The 16,903-nt window shown below is 39.9% G+C and overlaps 4 non-coding genes across 4 annotated transcripts; all 4 read left to right on the forward strand.

Annotated features, from left to right (window-relative positions):
- The first annotated feature begins 688 nt into the window (after window positions 1–688).
- trnav-cac (transfer RNA valine (anticodon CAC)) lies at window positions 689–761 on the forward strand. The gene has a single exon. It is a non-coding gene; the product is annotated as a tRNA-Val (tRNA).
- Window positions 762–1,662: 901 nt separating this feature from the next.
- trnav-aac (transfer RNA valine (anticodon AAC)) lies at window positions 1,663–1,735 on the forward strand. Its single transcript has one exon. It is a non-coding gene; the product is annotated as a tRNA-Val (tRNA).
- Window positions 1,736–3,354: 1,619 nt separating this feature from the next.
- On the forward strand, window positions 3,355–3,427 carry trnav-cac (transfer RNA valine (anticodon CAC)). The gene has a single exon. It is a non-coding gene; the product is annotated as a tRNA-Val (tRNA).
- A 441-nt stretch (window positions 3,428–3,868) lies between these two features.
- trnav-aac (transfer RNA valine (anticodon AAC)) lies at window positions 3,869–3,941 on the forward strand. The gene has a single exon. It is a non-coding gene; the product is annotated as a tRNA-Val (tRNA).
- The last annotated feature ends 12,962 nt before the right edge of the window (window positions 3,942–16,903 follow it).

Genomic DNA, 16,903 nt, shown 5'->3' on the forward strand with positions numbered 1-16,903 from the left:
TGATGTCACCCTGCATGAACACACCGACTCTGTCCTACACAAAAAACATATTTTATTTCTGTAGCAACCGTTTTTTCTTTTTTGGTCACTCGTGTGGGCTTTCAGAGGGGCTTTCAGCTAAACTTGTGATTCCCAAAAACTTTTGCAACAGGCAAAGAGGAACAAAAACAGTGTAAAAAGAAACACAAACAAACCCACACTGATAAACTTCCTCCGTTGTAGCCACTGAGAAAAAGGTCAGTGAGGCTAATGACTTCAGTTTGCATTTAGATTTCTGTCAAATTAAAGTGATCGCCACAATATAGAATGACATTTCAAGAGTTCAAAAAGGTGAAGGTGTTTATATTTGGAGAAAGCAGATGATTTCCTTCCCGTAAGACATCCAGAGTCACATTACTGAGTCACTGAGGGAGCAGCTAATGACTCACTTATTACTACATCCGAACACACACATCAGTGTGTATTAGTGTGTCTTTGACAAACATTTTACCATAAATTCATAATCACTTCCTGGAATGTTTCCCAGAAAGAACCGTGTAATATAATTATAGATAAAAATAGACAGTGGTGGAAGAAGTACTCTGTCCATTCTTTCCAGAAAGTTATTAAGAAACTTTTTACAGGTAGGGTTCGGACTCTTTTGGGTAGACTGGATAACTATAGATATTGAAATTGACGTAACAGCTAAGTTTCCGTAGTGTAGTGGTTATCACGTTCGCCTCACACGCGAAAGGTCCCCGGTTCGAAACCGGGCGGAAACATCCTTTTCATACTTGGAACACACACATTGTGTTTCTATTTCTAATCTGCCAGCAAACGCTCATTTATACTATGACTTCCAGGTTCATGTATTTAATTTGTGATTGTTACAAACCAAAACAAATGTGTTCCCATTTTCTCTGGTGCATTGCTTTTTTCACAAGGGTCCATCAACACCAACACCACCCAAAAATCAAGCTATTTAAATCAACATGGCGGCGCTTTTTTATGTTATGTTTGTAACACTGAGTGAGATTTCCTTTTCATTTGTTTTATTAGATAAAACTCGTTACACACATTTGTTCCCATTTCTCTTGCATTGCTTTTTTCACAAGGGTCTGTCATTTTAGTCAAACTTGAAGGTGGATTCAAGATATTAACTTCTGTGTGGAAAATAACGTACCCACACCCCAAATAACGGTGTTTTTCCAACAACAAACCCTGTATTATCCCAGGGACGGTAAGAACAGCTACAGGAGGAAGATGGAGGATCAGCTGCAGCAGAACAATATCAGTGGAGTCTGGAAGGGCCTTAAAACCATCTCTGGCTGAACCAAACTCACAGCATGTGGGGGACCGGAAGCGGGTGAATGATCTGATCATCAACAGATTTGATCAGGCATCTGCCCACCCCCCGGCCCAGTCCACTCTGCTGCAACCCCCATCGTCTGCAACCCCTGCATACTGCCCCACCCCCACCTTCTCCCCCCTTCACACAACAGTCAGCTCGCAGCCATCCTCCACATCCATGGCACTTCCTGCCCAATGCCCCACCCCCAACCCCCAGCATACAGCCCCCTGCTCCAATCTGTCCCTCACAACAAACCATACACAAACACACCATACAGCCCACGCTTCTGGGGCACATTTCCTGTATGTTCCTGAACAGGTCATTATCACGGAGTTTCCGTAGTGTAGTGGTTATCACGTTCGCCTAACACGCGAAAGGTCCCCGGTTCGAGACCGGGCGGAAACAAGACTTTACTTTTCCTTGACGATTTATGTTCATACATATATCAAAAAGGCCAACCACACGTCATGTGTCATTCACACATAGCTCTCTACTGCTTTGTGCATTCTCATTATTCCTTTACCTGTCACCTTACCTGTGTGGGAACTATTGGGTCTCTGTAATAATATTAGTTGAAACGTCTCTGTTATAATATTATAAAAAGTACACTTTAGAACTGCTCTATTTGTAAAGTGTCATGAGATGACTTTTGTTGTGATTTGGCGCTACATAAATAAAATTGAATTGAACTGAATTGAATTACTGTCACAAGCCTTCACTACTCTGTTGATCCACTGACTGTATTTGACTGCCATCTAGTAGTGAAGGCTGTGTACTACCTTACATCGCCTCAACTTTTTATTTTTCCTGTTTATGATGCAAAGTGACCCATTGAACCTAGATTTTCCCATTATTTTGACCTTTTAGAAACTTTAAAGGTAAAAAAAAAAAAACAATTGACGACAGTATCACAATCTTTATTGTGATAACATTTGAATTTAGCTTTACTGAACTCAGTGAACGCAGTGAAATATTCAGGCTCAACAATGACATGCATTTCATGCCTTAAATATTGTGGGTGTTTTGTGCAGCATACATACATATACATGATTTATACTTGTACACTTAAAATGTGTCCTGACATATTTGGTATTTTTGGAAATGTTTGCGTTTCTACTAGGTTTTAAATTTCTATCAGGGTTTTTAAATAAACACACAAACCATACTGATCCAAAAGAATTCTAAATGTAGAAACATGAACAAAATATTTGTTAATACTCCATAAGTTGGTGTGGTATGGGGACTCTCAACAGCTTCTGTCAGCTTTGGGGTTATCCATCAAAGACTGAGGATGCATTTCATTAGTCGTTCAACATCTCTGAATTCCCCTCGGTGTAATCACCGCTGCTATCATAAGTGTTGTTCCATTTGTCTGAAAAACTGAAGTGAACTTGGTGAGATCAACCCTTGGAGGGCTGAGGGAGCGATGGTCACTCCAGAGATGTTTTTCACCCACAATGCATTGCAGTCACGCATTTGGTGCAAGAAAATGCATCCATGGTTAGGTGGCAGTACGTAAAACTTATTAACCAGGGACAATGCACATTAATCAGCATTTAAGTTTACACAGTTTACATAGCCAGCTAGCTAACCAAACCACAACCACATTTTTTATTTAAATTATGTTGCATTGCAAGGCTGTGTGTTGTCAATTTTTTTTTTGTAAGACCTTCGTCTACTAGCTAACTTAGCTAACAACAGACCGAGTTAGAACCCGTCACTGCTGAGACAACACAACTTACTACAACAGTTTGCTCACAAACGACTGAGACATGTTAATTTACTTACGTTTAAGTTTGACTTTTTGTTAGATGACAGAGCCGTGATAAAATGCTGTAGAAAGAAAACAAACCTTGCACTGTATTATGTATGTTGTTCCCACTGATGCTGCACTGTCTGTCACTCTGTCAGGGGAAACAGCGCCACCACAATCTTTCTTGTGGCCAAAGTAGAAATTACATCCACAGTGATAAAAACGACCGTAGAGATTTGATCAGACATCGTTATACATGCTGCATATCACCGTTTCCGTAGTGTAGTGGTTATCACGTTCGCCTCACACGCGAAAGGTCCCCGGTTCGAAACCGGGCGGAAACATTCTTTATTCTTATTCTTTTTATTAGACTATGACTTCCAGGTTCATGTATTTAATTTGCGATTGTTACAAACCCCAAAAAAATGTGTTCCCATTTTCTCTTGTGCATTGATTTTTTCACAAGGGTCCATCAACACCAACGCCACCCAAAAATCAAGCTATTTAAATCAACATGGCGGGGCTTTTAGATAATGATACGATACATGTTTATGGAAGTTATGTTCCTGAAGGTGACACTCACAAACAGTAGTGTCCATAAATGCTACACTACAAAAACAAGCAATTTTAATCAGCATGTTGGCGCTGTCATGTATACCATACGTCTAAACTTTAGACCATATACTGTGGTCAGGCTATTATGATCAATAATGCAATCACACTACATGAATGCGGGCATGGAAGAACAATGATTTACATGATCGTGAATACTGAACCCATACAGCGTTTCCGTAGTGTAGTGGTTATCACGTTCGCCTAACACGCGAAAGGTCCCCGGTTCGAGACCGGGCGGAAACAATTATTTTTCACATATCAAACCAAACACAACATATCATTTTCACTTAGCTTTCAGCTGCTTCTTGGGCAGATCAGAATACATAGTTAACTGTCCGTTATTGATAGTCTTTGCAATCGGAATTTCCCATGCGTCCCCGAACGCGGCCTTTAGGGGGAGTTTACATGTGTGTTGCTGATGTTTGGCGACGTGTTGCAGCGCTGCAGCACCTCATCTGGAGCTGTGGTCTCATAAACTTCATGACTACATACCAACCTCTTGACCCACCGGGATGACCGGTTTGTGCTCCGGTCTTTGGTAAGTGCTCGTATTTAGCCTCTCCGTGCCAAATGCCTCTGACCGTCTGCTGTGCCTACATAACGTTAGCTTTCCTTTGAGAGGCTAACGTTAGCATTAACGCCGACTGTGGTGTTTCTGTAGCTTCGTAAACAGCTCAGGATGTTCGTTGCTAGCAAACAACACTACCACTAACTGTTAAGCTGTTTCACCCATTATCATTATAACTGGAGTATTTTGGACTTTGAAAGAGAAGTTGTGTTTGCATGTCGCCGCCATTTTGGTGTAGAATTGAAGCATATAGAAGAGCACCACATCCAGGTGCCATTGGTAAAGACGAAACGTGGACTTTATTTATTTTTTTAAATGCTACGTTACTCGTTTCAACAGTAAGAGCACAATGCCAGGGGGAGATACAGGTACATGTACACACGTGTACACAATGTACAATTGCACATGGAATCTATATAAATATATAAATAAATGTATCACCGCATTTAAGTAAATAATTTGAGTACACACAGGAACAGTAAAGAAATACAATTTACTTGATCTTGATTGATATCAGTTATATATTATTACATATGACATTATTAGATTGATGCATCAATGTGTAAGCAGAATTTTACTGTTGTAGCTGCTCGAGGTTTTAACTACTATATATTATATTCAGTAAAGTACTTTCATCTATTGGTTGCCAACTTGGGGTTAGGTCCCTTCCAAAGGCTCACAAGGTGACTATGAGGGGTTGTGATTATTAGGAAGAAAAAACAAAGATTGACTTAGCAGTTTTATATTTTTGCTGTTTTTATTTTAGCAGTTTTTTAGTTTTTATTTTTGCTGAACCTAGAAGGAAGCTACCAGAGGATAAAATGAGTAGTAGTATTTAAGATGGTGGGTTTTCTTTATTATATCAATACTACCTCACTATGTTGACTGGTAGATACAGAGACTGTAAATCAATGAATTGAACTGTAAATGATACCCACCCCTAAGGGTCTATGATAAGGAAAATTGTCTCTTTAACAAACAAAGACTTAATTTCATTATCATTTATTGTTAGTTATTTTTCTGATTAATTGTTTAGTCTTTAAAATATCAGAAAATTATGACAAAAATTACCTTCACATGGTGTGAGGTAAATTATTATATTTCAGTAAAGTTGACTGAATATTGTGATACCCATTTATTGTGATATTTTGGCTACAATAGGCCAGTTATAGAATGAAGTATCACACAGCTCCAATATTTAAAGGTTTTAGGATTATAAACTACCACTCTGTTAACTAACTCAAACTTCATGTTCTGTCTTTACTTAGAGACTGAGAAGATGTCGCAGTGATGCAGTAACAGCAGACGATGCCTCCAGCTGCTCTAAAAGACAGTGTCTGGGATTCCTCTGCAAAGAAGTGGACTAGGAGTCTTTTTGGACTCAGCTCATGAGGTATTGTTCAGGACACAAAGAGATCGCGTGGTCTGAGGACTCTCGACAGCTTCTGTCAACTTTGGGGTTTAGATGACAACATGGATGGCATTGATGATGACTACATCTGGCAGCGCCGCATCCACCATGGGGTTAGGTATCAGAAAGGCGCAGTCCCGTTTCCAGGGTCGGTTGAAATCGGTTTGGAGTTCAACGCGGCATTGGAAAGGAAGGAAAAGTTAGATCTGTGTCTGCTGACAAATGCTGTGATGCTGGAGCTTTGTGACTTTGCCAAAACTGTGACTAAGTCAGAGATATATTTCTTGTTCGAAATGCTAGAGTTCAACTTTGACCTCGGCGTGGACCTGGACAATGACATGCAGTGCTATGACTATGCAAGACGCGTTCACAGTAAAATTAAGCTGCTAAAGGAACAAATCAAGTTGAAACCTCGTAGATGGAAAGAAAGCTTTCCATTACCAGACCATAACATTATAATGGGGTCCGCTGGGTCAGAGCAGATAGCTCGCTACTACCCTAAAAGGAACAAAATCGTGGATAGTTCAGTCCTCACTGATGGCAGCAAGAACAGCCAGTCGTCAGAAAATCAGAAGACAGAGAGTAACGGAGCTGCGAGCAGTGTGTTCGTTTTAAAGAAACCAGGAGGAGTTCGATTAAAACTAACAGGTGACGTTTACTCTTTCTGTAGAGAACTTGGTGTGACTCTGGTTGTTCGACCAGATGACACACCCACAGAAAAACTAGATCCAAATCTGGTAACAAACGGTGTGATGATGGAACTGCTTGACTTTTCCAGAGTGCTTTGTGGAACACACTCTCGGATAGTTAACGACTTGGTCAGGCAAAACTTTGGTCATGAGTTGGATAAAATGCAGTTCCGTATGCAAGTAACCAAGATGATGGAGCGAAAATACGCCTGCATAACAGCTGAGGACAAGGACGCTTTCCTAAAGGAGCCTTTTAAAGTCCAGACCAAGAAACAGGAACAGAATCGTAGAAAGAGAAAACACTATGACGCAGATCAACTGGAAAGACTAACACTGGCCAGTAAGAGGAAGGAAACGCTGAGGCACAGGGACAGTGATGCGAAAGAAATCTGGGAGGATAGTGACCTGTCATACATGTGTCCAGTTGATTTTGATACAGAAATGCAGTCGGGTACAGAGGCCGGACTAGAAAAAATTAAGTTTGAAAGTTGTTTGTCAGAAACAGCTGCAGAAACGATGTCGGCAGTGCCTGTGGATGTGAAGCAGGAAGAGGAGGAAGTTTTCGTCTCCCCAGTGCAGCCTCAGACAAATGGCCACAACTCTTATTTGTTTAGTCCTCGTCCAAAAGACACGGCTCTAAAAGCAATCTGGGATCTGTTTTCTGAAGATAAAAATGAGGATATGAATGTAAAAACACAGAAACAGAAGCTGTGGATGAGACGTGCTACACGCTCAAAACAAATCCTTAAGTCTAGCAGAGTGAACGACATGTTTGCCCGCTGCAGAGAGATAAGTTTAGACTTTAATGTCGGTTCAGGTAACAAACAGAACATGGATCTGCATCTTCTCACCAACTGTGTGTTGTGGGAGGTTTATAAATTTGCAACTGCCATGACAAAGAGTTTACGCAGTTTCTTATTTGACATTCTGAACAACAATTTTAACCTTGTCCTCCAAGATGAACTGCATCAGCGCAATTTCATATTTTACATCATAACAAAAGAAAAGATTCTCCAGAACCACCCTGCTAGACAGAAAATGGAGTTTCTCAGCAGTCCCTTTCAGTTCCCGGAAGTTTACAAAATGGTTGATGTAACCAGCGATTTTAAAAGTGAGCAGGAAGCTGAGACAGAGCAGCAAACAAACTTGGATTCACCAGCCTTGGCTACAAGACAGCAGGCAGAAATGGAGTCCCACCCGTTCTGTAAAAAGTTAGGTCTCAACCTTTGGTTGAGAGAAGAACGTCCGGCGAGCCAGAAGCTTGATTTGACTGTCCTGACCACGGGCGCTGTGCTCGAAATATTCAGCTTTGTCAGGGAGCTGTGTGGTGCAGTCCGTGAGACAGTTAATGAAGTCCTCGAGCATAATTTTGATCTTGATCTGCAAAGTGATGCAACCAAGGCCGCACAGGTGATCCAGAGATGGTGCGTGACACATAAAAGCTTCATGAAAAAGCAAAACACATCACCAAAGATAAATAGGTGGTTAAACATGGTTGTCCCACTGAAAGGTCACACGCAGCCCAGTCCACAACCACCAACTGGCAACAGCCTGGAGGATCTGGATACAGAAGACGTAAAGCCAGGCAGAGAAATGGGGGCTTTCAATGGAAATGTGCATCAGGCGAAAAGGATCAACAGCTATCACATCTGCAAAGAAATAGGATTGGACCTTGATATTGGCTCTAGATCAGAAGCCAAAACAAAACTTGATTTGCAAGTGCTGACGAGGGGAGTTCTCTTTGAGATGCACCAGTACGTAGGACAAAACTGCCACCGATACGTTCCTGCTCTGTACGAGATTCTGGAGTACAACTTTGATCTGAGCTCTCAGAGCCATCGCAAGGTGGAGTTTGCATGGTCCATTGCATCTCAGGTGATAGCCATAGCAGGAAAAAATGGCAGAAAGGGAGATTATCTGAGCCAAGTGTTTGAGTTGCCCTTTGAGGTCTCTGAGTCCTCACAGATTGTCTGCAAAGAGGAGCCGGAGGACGGCTTGAGCGAGCTGGACCTTCATGATAACTCAGACATCATGTTTGTCCGAGAACTGAAACCTGTTGATATAGAAGTCGAGATTGATTAGAAGCAGAAAATCAGTGATCAGATTAGGGCTGCAACTACACTTGTTATTTTGTCAAAGGATTGATTGATTGCTCTGTAAAATGCCAGAAAATGTTCACAGTCACGACTTCCTAAAACCCAAGGTGATGTCTTCCAATCACTAGACTGTCCAACCAGCAGTCTAAACCCTAAATATTATTATTAATAGCATTCCTACAAGATAACTTCCTACAAGGTGACGTAAGAGTCCATAACATGAAGATATTCAGTTTACAATGATAAACAGAAAACCATCAAATCCATTTGAGAAGCTGGGACTATAAGATTATTAGCTTTAGTAAACACACACAGTAACATCAGTTGGTCAAATATGATTTAAAGGTTTCTAAATTGATTTAGCCAAAAGCATGAAGTGCCTCTAATGACTCATCTCACGTTTATCTTCCCACATTGGACACACAAACACACATCAGCAGTCATTAAACAAGCCAAAATCTGCAGTGAGGTTAGTGTGTTTTAGCCTTTCATCTTCATCTGCAGTCGTGGACCAAAAGCAGCTCACTATGAGCTTTATGATTGGCTGCATGTGACGAGGTTAAAGGTCGATGCGTCCTTGTTTTGTTGATGTTTGTAGTTTTGTGAAGAGGTGTGGAAGTTCCTGTCAAACATATGGACGCCGGTCATTTTGTGGCTAATAAATTAGTTTTTTCAATGCAGTCTAAACAATACATGAAAGGTTGAAAACATATTTTCCTGCCTTGGATGTACATTTCTTTTGTTATGTTCTGTTGTTGGGACTTTTCTTTCTATTGCAAATTAAAGTGTCTTTAATCTTCATTATGTCTTTTCATATTATTTCAAATTTCCACCTGAACACAGAATATGAATATTTTCAATCCAAAATCTGAATCTAATGTAATTGAGTGTAAACCCAATTCAGAGGGAATATTGTGCTTTATTGTACTTTTTACTGCACTATATTTATGCAACATCTGCAGATTTTTCTATGTGTTTATGTATCATCTTGTTTTTAATGGGGTCTCAAAACAGAAAACAACACAACAATGCAAAAGAAAAGAAGAAGACCATTTACTTAATAACAAAAACAGAAAAGAAAAGAAAATCAAAATCAAACTATAGAGTAACAGTCAGTGATGGCGTTCCTGAAAGACAAAAGTGACCATAATGACATCTACTGGATGTACCGATGGCTCCAAATTCACAGGTTGAATTTGTGTTTTTAATGAGGTAAAAGACATCTGGAATATTTCCACTTGATTTCCACTAAAAAGCTGTTCATTGTCAGCGTCATAAACTGTAGCTTCTGCTAAAAATCAAATTAAAATATTTAACTAGCAGAGGCTGCAGTGTGCCATCATAATAATTAGACCGTTTCATATTACAATTGATTACATAACTAAAACTGCGTATTTAAATAATTTGTATTTTACTTATTCAACTCAAATAGTAAAAATAATTAAATGTGACTCTAATAATTATGAGCCATTTAATGATTACGATTCATTAGTCAGTCTGCGTTGATGTTTAAATAGATTATTACATAATTTAGCTTTTTACTTTGTGTCATTTCCTTCCCATCATGCTCTCTGTCACGACTCATTTGTCTCCTGCAGGCTGCTGCTGGGATGATTAAAGTCTCAGTTTGTACCAAATTAAACAGGTGTCACTAATTAAGTGAGAAATTGACATCAGATTAGAAAACTGATTCTTATCTAATAAACTGGAGTTGTTTCTGTTCGGTGAACACCAGATGGAGCCAGAGTCGTCCTTGTCCCCGACTGAAAGGACAGACTGAATGATGGGAGTTTTGATCAATTTGTGAATTGAAGTCTGGTCACTAAAACTGTTTACTTTACACAATTCATTGTACAGAAAAAGTACAGAAACACCCACGCAGTTTTTGAAGTTTCAGCTCTTTAAACGACCTGGAAATTTGAAAGAGGTGATTTCAAACCACACAAATCCAGATAAATGGTTGGCAAAGTGAAATATTTCAACACCTTAAATCTGGTATTTAAATCTCCCCATTAAGATCTCAGTAGTGTTTAGACTCACAATTTGTTATTCAGGTGCTTCTAAGATTAAAGCCCACATGTGGCTGCCAGATGTGGCTCTGCTTTATGCTACTTTATACTTCTACTACATTTTAAATATTAAACCTTTACTTCAACTTTTTACTTCATAACATCATTCTACATAATAAGCTTAAAAAACTCAACACAGTGTTATATATTTAACTAGTGGTTCTGAACCTTTTGTGCTTCTGACCCCTTACAAAGAAGACGAGTATCTGCAGGTTTTGAAAAGTCTTAAAAAATAATTGAATTCCCTTCCCTGGAGGAAAAAAAGGCCTTAGAGGTTATTTAAAAAGAATTAAATGTAATTTAAAGGTCTTGAATATTGTTTATTGCCTGCTGTAGATGGTAACATTAGTTATAACTTCCTGTGTGTGTGATTGCGGGCTGTCGGGAGACGTTACACAGCTACAAACTAAACGTGGGATTGTTGTGACAGCTGATTGTGCTGCAGGAGGCTGTTTAATCCTTTTTCAGTCATCAGACCTGCAGCGAACACTGTCACTGCTGCAGCAAGTGAAGATTTTTGCAAACTCTTAAATGAATTAATCTTTTGTAATTGGTTAATCCATACATTCATTGTATGCCTCTTATCTGAGCCCAGGTTACATAAATTGATTAATTATATTACTAGGTATTACTGAGTTGTTATATACAGCAGGGAAGTACTGACAAAAATGTCAATAACTGCTTAATAAGTAATAGTGCTTGCAGTCATTCTTTGACTGGTATGATCGTGAAAAAAGTATTAAATTGTACTCTCTTCTCGTCTTACATTTAATTTGATGAACCCTGTAGAAGCTTGTTGTGTTTCAGATGTTTCAGAGTTGTTATCAGTTCCACCAAAGATATATTCCACCTCTGAACTTCTGACATGGTTTCATTTCAATAACGCTTCAAAGCTGAAAGATTAGAAGAAAGAAAAAAAAGAAGAAAAGAACAGATTTGTGTATCAGAACTTAGTTTTTTCTTCTTTTCTCTCCCATTAATAATCTCACAACCCCTCAGATTTATCTTGTGACCCTTTGAAGGGGCCAGAGAATCATTTATCAGTCACAGGGGACATAATACTGCAGAACGAGTACTTTTACTTTGATGCTGTAAGTATATTTTGCTGATAATGCTTCTGTACTTTCTGAATGCAAATGAAATGAAATTTCTGAAATGAGCCTTTAAATGAAGGATCATCTCTACAAATTGTATTTTTACAATCATCTCTTCAGCAAGTTATTATCATTACTTTTGGCTTATTGCATTTCACCTTCCTCTGAGTCTGACACTGCCAGTGTTCCCTCTCATAATACAGTTTGTTTCTCTGTGATGGATCCTCACAGTTTATAACAAGCCTTAAAGGAGTTTGTTCCCCCTGTATCGCTCTGTCTTTCCCCGGTGATCTCTCCCTTCATTCAGGCCTTAATTCAGTCTGTTTTATAGGCACGATGTTAACAGAAGTGCAACCAAAGCCCAGAAACACAGGGGAGTGTATTAAACAGAAGCCAAATCACCGTAAATACCTGCCTCTCTCTGTCTCCCTACTCACCATGAGTCAGCCCACTCAGACTGGCAGGGTGCTGCCCTTGTTATCCCTCTTCACACACTTGTTTAGCACACACACACACACACAGAAGTGACAAACCCTGGCAGGAAGAAATGGAGAGGAATTGCAGCGAGGCAGAAACCAATAACAAGGAAGAGCAGTGAAATAGTAAGCCAGACCGAATCAACACTCTATTATTTATCAAACAAAACGTTTATTTTTATGCACATTTTGAATTTGCACATTTAAAAACCTGAATTGAAAACACCATGAGTTTAAAAAAACATACTCAAACTATTGAAGAGAATATGTTGGTGACAGATTCTCTAAAATAAATAATCACATTGTTGCACCTGCTGCTCTTCTTCTTCTTGTTTTATTTCCTGCATCAGAATATTGTTGTCATGCCTTCACTCCACCAGAAAGACCTAAAAATAAAGAATAAAAATAGTGGCTGACAAAAGTGTGTAGACAGAGGAGATTCATGGGTATAACATCACTCTCATATTACTGTGTGGGTGAAGCAGCAATGAAATGCCACAAATGTCTGCAACCTGAAGTTTTTGCACTATAACTTGCATATTACAATGATATTGCACATGAATTGAATGTAATTTAGTTTCCCTTTTTCATGTCTTCCTTTAGCGCTACTTTTACATACTGTTTTATTGCCTATTTGATTGTTTTATTCTATTCTAATTTCAAATATTTATACATTTTCTGTGTGTGTAGCGCGGCGGGCTACAACTTTTGCAACCCTGTAATGTGTAAAGCTGAACCTTGAACCTTGAGCTAACATGCTAAACTAAGATGGTGAACATGGTAAACATTACACCTTCCTAACATCAGCATGTTAGCATTGTCATTGTGAGCATGTTGATGTTAGCATTTAGCTCTAAGCATCTCTGCCTAAGTACAGCCTCACAGAGTTACTAGCGAGGCTGCAGACTCAAAGTCTTGTTTGGAAATTCTCATGAAAACTTGCTCAACATTTGGTCAGAAAAGTTTTCCCAATGCCCCATTTGGAGGAGATGCGTGTTCTTGTCTTTACTGTCACAGAGAAAAATAAACCACCTCACCTGTATGACCACAGGTGATGGTCCACTACGTGTGTGTGAGTGTCAGTGTTCATCAGTGCAGAGAAATGTTTTGTATCTGATGTACAGTACAAACTGACACACAGAAAACTCGACTCCCCAGGCACCGACACACTCAGTCCCCAGAGTGCCTCATCTGCACTGACATATGGACGCACACACACACACACTCTCATCACCTCTCCAGCTCCCTACAGCTGCTCTCCCACACATCTCCCACTCATTTTCACCCTGATTCCTAATCTGCTCAGAGACTCTCCAGACTCACCGCAGAGCTCTGACATAATCCAGTGGGACCAATGTCTGTCACTGCAGCACGTCCAAGTATTTAAAAAAAACTTTATTCACACATGGAGGCTTCAGAGCTCGATACTACCTGCAGGCAGAGCTTATGGGATTTAGCTATTTTACCCCACGACGTCTTCATTTCACTCAAATGTACAGAGATGAATGAAAGGAAACGTGCTTTATTGCCTGATCCCAGTTTACATCGAAAACCACCAACAGGCAATCAAAAGCCAGACAAGACAAGATGCTACCAAAGCTTTCATTCATCATATTCACTTCATCCTCTATGATTCTTGACTCAGAGGAGGAGAGAAGAAAGTGTGGAGAAGCCAATAACGAATCCTTGAAAACAACACAGAACATGAGAATTTACAAAAAGAAGTTATGTTTTTGGTTATTTCTGTTTTACAGATTATCAACGGAGGAAGATTCACATCCTTTAAATAAAAGTAGCAATAGCACCATTTAAAAATACTCCATTACAAGTAGAAGTCCTGCATTCACACATTTACTGCAGGTACAGTATCACCATTTTGTAGCTGATGGAGCTCATTTTAATTATTTACAATGATGCATCATGATTTACAAGATGATCATGGGTTTGTATGTTGAATCTAAAATCTTAAACTGCAAGTAATCAGTACAGCTGTCAGATAAAAGTAGGAAAAAAGTAGTAAAAAGTATAATATTTCCCTCTGAATATAAGTATAACAAAGCATATAAATGCTGCTTAAGTACAGTACTTGAGTGAATGCACTGCAGACTACAGTCGTGGCAGATTCCCTTTGAATTAAGAACACACGAGACAAAAAGTAGCGTAAAATGGACATATTCAAGTATTTGGACTTGTATTCAAGGTACAAGTATATTGAGATTATTCTTAAGTACCGTACACCACTGCAGACTACAGTCGTGACAGAGTGGCTCTGGATTAAAAATACAAACGAGTTAAATCACAGGAGACCGACTCATAGTGGTGCTCTGAGAAAAGGACTTTCTAATATCTATACTGACATGAAAGGAGCGTAATAGCAGAGACGGCTTCATTTCCTCGATCACCAACATGGTGAGCAGCCTGTAAGGAGGTCAGGAGTCAGAGTCAGTCACAGCATCCCGACAATATTCACATAAATGATCAGAGGATCTTTAAAGAGAGAGCTGCGGAAAGAAAGAAAAAGACAGCTGAGTCGAATGTTTTTCATCTGACGATTCGACTCATTAAATCTGTATTTTAGTGTCCTCAGGCTGCTAGTTACTGTGGTTATGGCTAGTCGGCTGATGTTTTTTTTCTGTTATAAATCGGCGAGTTCATCGGCTTTGTTGTTGTCATTCCAACCCGACTGCAGGCAAAACATAGAGGAAAAAAAACAAGGCGGAAATCTTTTCATCTGGGGCGCAATCCAATATTTTGTGAAATCCGCTTGTTAGCCGTTTGCTCCGGAGCCAGATGAGAAGATGGATGTCAGTTTCACTCATTCTGCGCATTGTAGAAAGATGGGTCATGTAGGATGTGTTTAGCCTAGCTTAGCACAATGAGTGGAAGCAGGGGGAAACTGCTAGCCTAGCTCCGTCTAAAGAGTAAAAAATACACAACAATCCCAAAGTTGTCTGAGTTACTTGTTGTATCTTGTTTGTTGATTGATGAGGTAATTTTTTCGATGATGTTCTGGTATTGTATTATGTTTAACTTGATGTGGACCACTTCAGCTCAGAGTGGACCAGTTTGACTTCAGTCTGGACCAGTTCATCTCAGTATGGATTAATTTCATGATCTTAATTTAGACCAGTTTAATTTATGTGGACTAGTTTGGACCAGTTTGGACCAGTTTAACTGGGGCTGAAACCATTCACCCAGTGAGGCCCACTTTCGCTTGTTCATTGTGAAATAAGTCTGATGTGTCTCTGAGCAGCCAATCAACAAGAGGGAGAAAATGGGAAGCTGTTGTCATGGAGACAGAGTTTTGGCAAAGCGTTAGTGTGTATGTTTGAATGAATGAGACAGAGAGAGAGAGAGAGAGAGAGAGCAGGAAGCTGCAGTTTTCATTTATTTCTTTCCACTTCCCTTTTTCTTTTCTTCATTTCCTTTTCTGTCCGTCTGTTTCCTCGCCTCGATTCTCCTCTCATCCTCTTTCCTCTCCTTTCCTTACCTTTTCCATCCTTTCCTCTCATCTCATCTCTTCTCTTGTCTTGTCTCCTCTCCTGCTTCCACTATCCCACTCTCCACTCTTCTTCTTTCGTTTCCTCTCTCCTCTGTTGTTTCCTCTCCTCTCCTCTCTTGTCTCCTCTCCTCTTCTGTTATATAAATCTTCCTGTCTTGTGGAGGCGTCTTATATAAGCACTGAGGCTTAATTCCTCTCTATTGAGACCATGGCCTTTCACTACCGAGTGTGTTTGTGTTACACTAACATCCTCTCTGTCACTTTCTCAAACACACCTGTTTCCTCCTTTCCTTCGGTCTCTTGGTTGTTGCCTCTCTTCTCTCCTCTGGTCATCTTCTCTTCCCACCTGTCCTCCCTTTGTCCTCATCTCCTTACTGCTGTCCTCTGTCCTCCTCTCGCCCTCTCCTTTCCTTCTTTTCTTCTGTTTATTTTCCCCTCTCACCTCCTCTCATCTTATCCTCCTTTCGTCCTCATCTCCTCTTTTCTTTCCTTTCCTTTCCTCTCCTTTTGTCTCCCCCAGCGTCCTCTCCTCTTCTCCTCCACCTCTGTCTTCCTCCTTTCTCCTTATCGTCTTTCATCTTCTCTGTTTCCTTTCTTTCTAGTCTCTCCCTTCGGCTGGAACATAATGCTGGATCCTGTGGACATTCAGTGTCACACCTGCTTGGGGAGTTTATAAATTTCTATCTCAACTAACTAACTAACTTGTTTTTACTAAGTTATAGTTTAAAACCTTAACCTGAGTTAAACTCTTATTCATTTAAAACTCATGATGGTTTTCTATCTTTGTCTTTGGTTGCTGCTTGTTTTATACAAATATTTAATGTAAAGTTTTAAGGTACTTTAATGTGCCTGATAGTAATACTGCCGTTACGTCAGAGTTTACCTCGGGTCAGTGTGTCTCAGCTGAACACCATGTTGGAATAAACCAAATGATGGTATTTTTTTAGACATAAGTCTTTGAGTGACCACATGAGACAGTCATGGCCGTGTCCATTTAATTATTCAGGTCTAAATGTTAAATATCAGTCTTTGAGTTTTAAAGAAAAAAAAGGCATCAGGATTGGAGTTACCAGGTCGTTCCCATATCCCTGTGTGTGTGTGTGTGTGTGTGTGTGTGTGTGTGTGTGTGTGTGTGTGGTAGATGGTTGGAGGGGTGTTGAATGATGCGGAAAGCAAATGTGCTCTGGGAACAAAAACACACCACAACACACACTGGAGAATACAGGGAGAGTGTGTGAGGCAGGGGAATACAGTGTGTTGGAAAGTTGAAAGATTTCCCTGTGGAAGGCCACAGAAAAAT

The sequence above is a fragment of the Enoplosus armatus genome, chromosome 13 (genome assembly GCF_043641665.1).
Source record: "Enoplosus armatus isolate fEnoArm2 chromosome 13, fEnoArm2.hap1, whole genome shotgun sequence".
NCBI lineage: Eukaryota > Metazoa > Chordata > Actinopteri > Centrarchiformes > Enoplosidae > Enoplosus > Enoplosus armatus.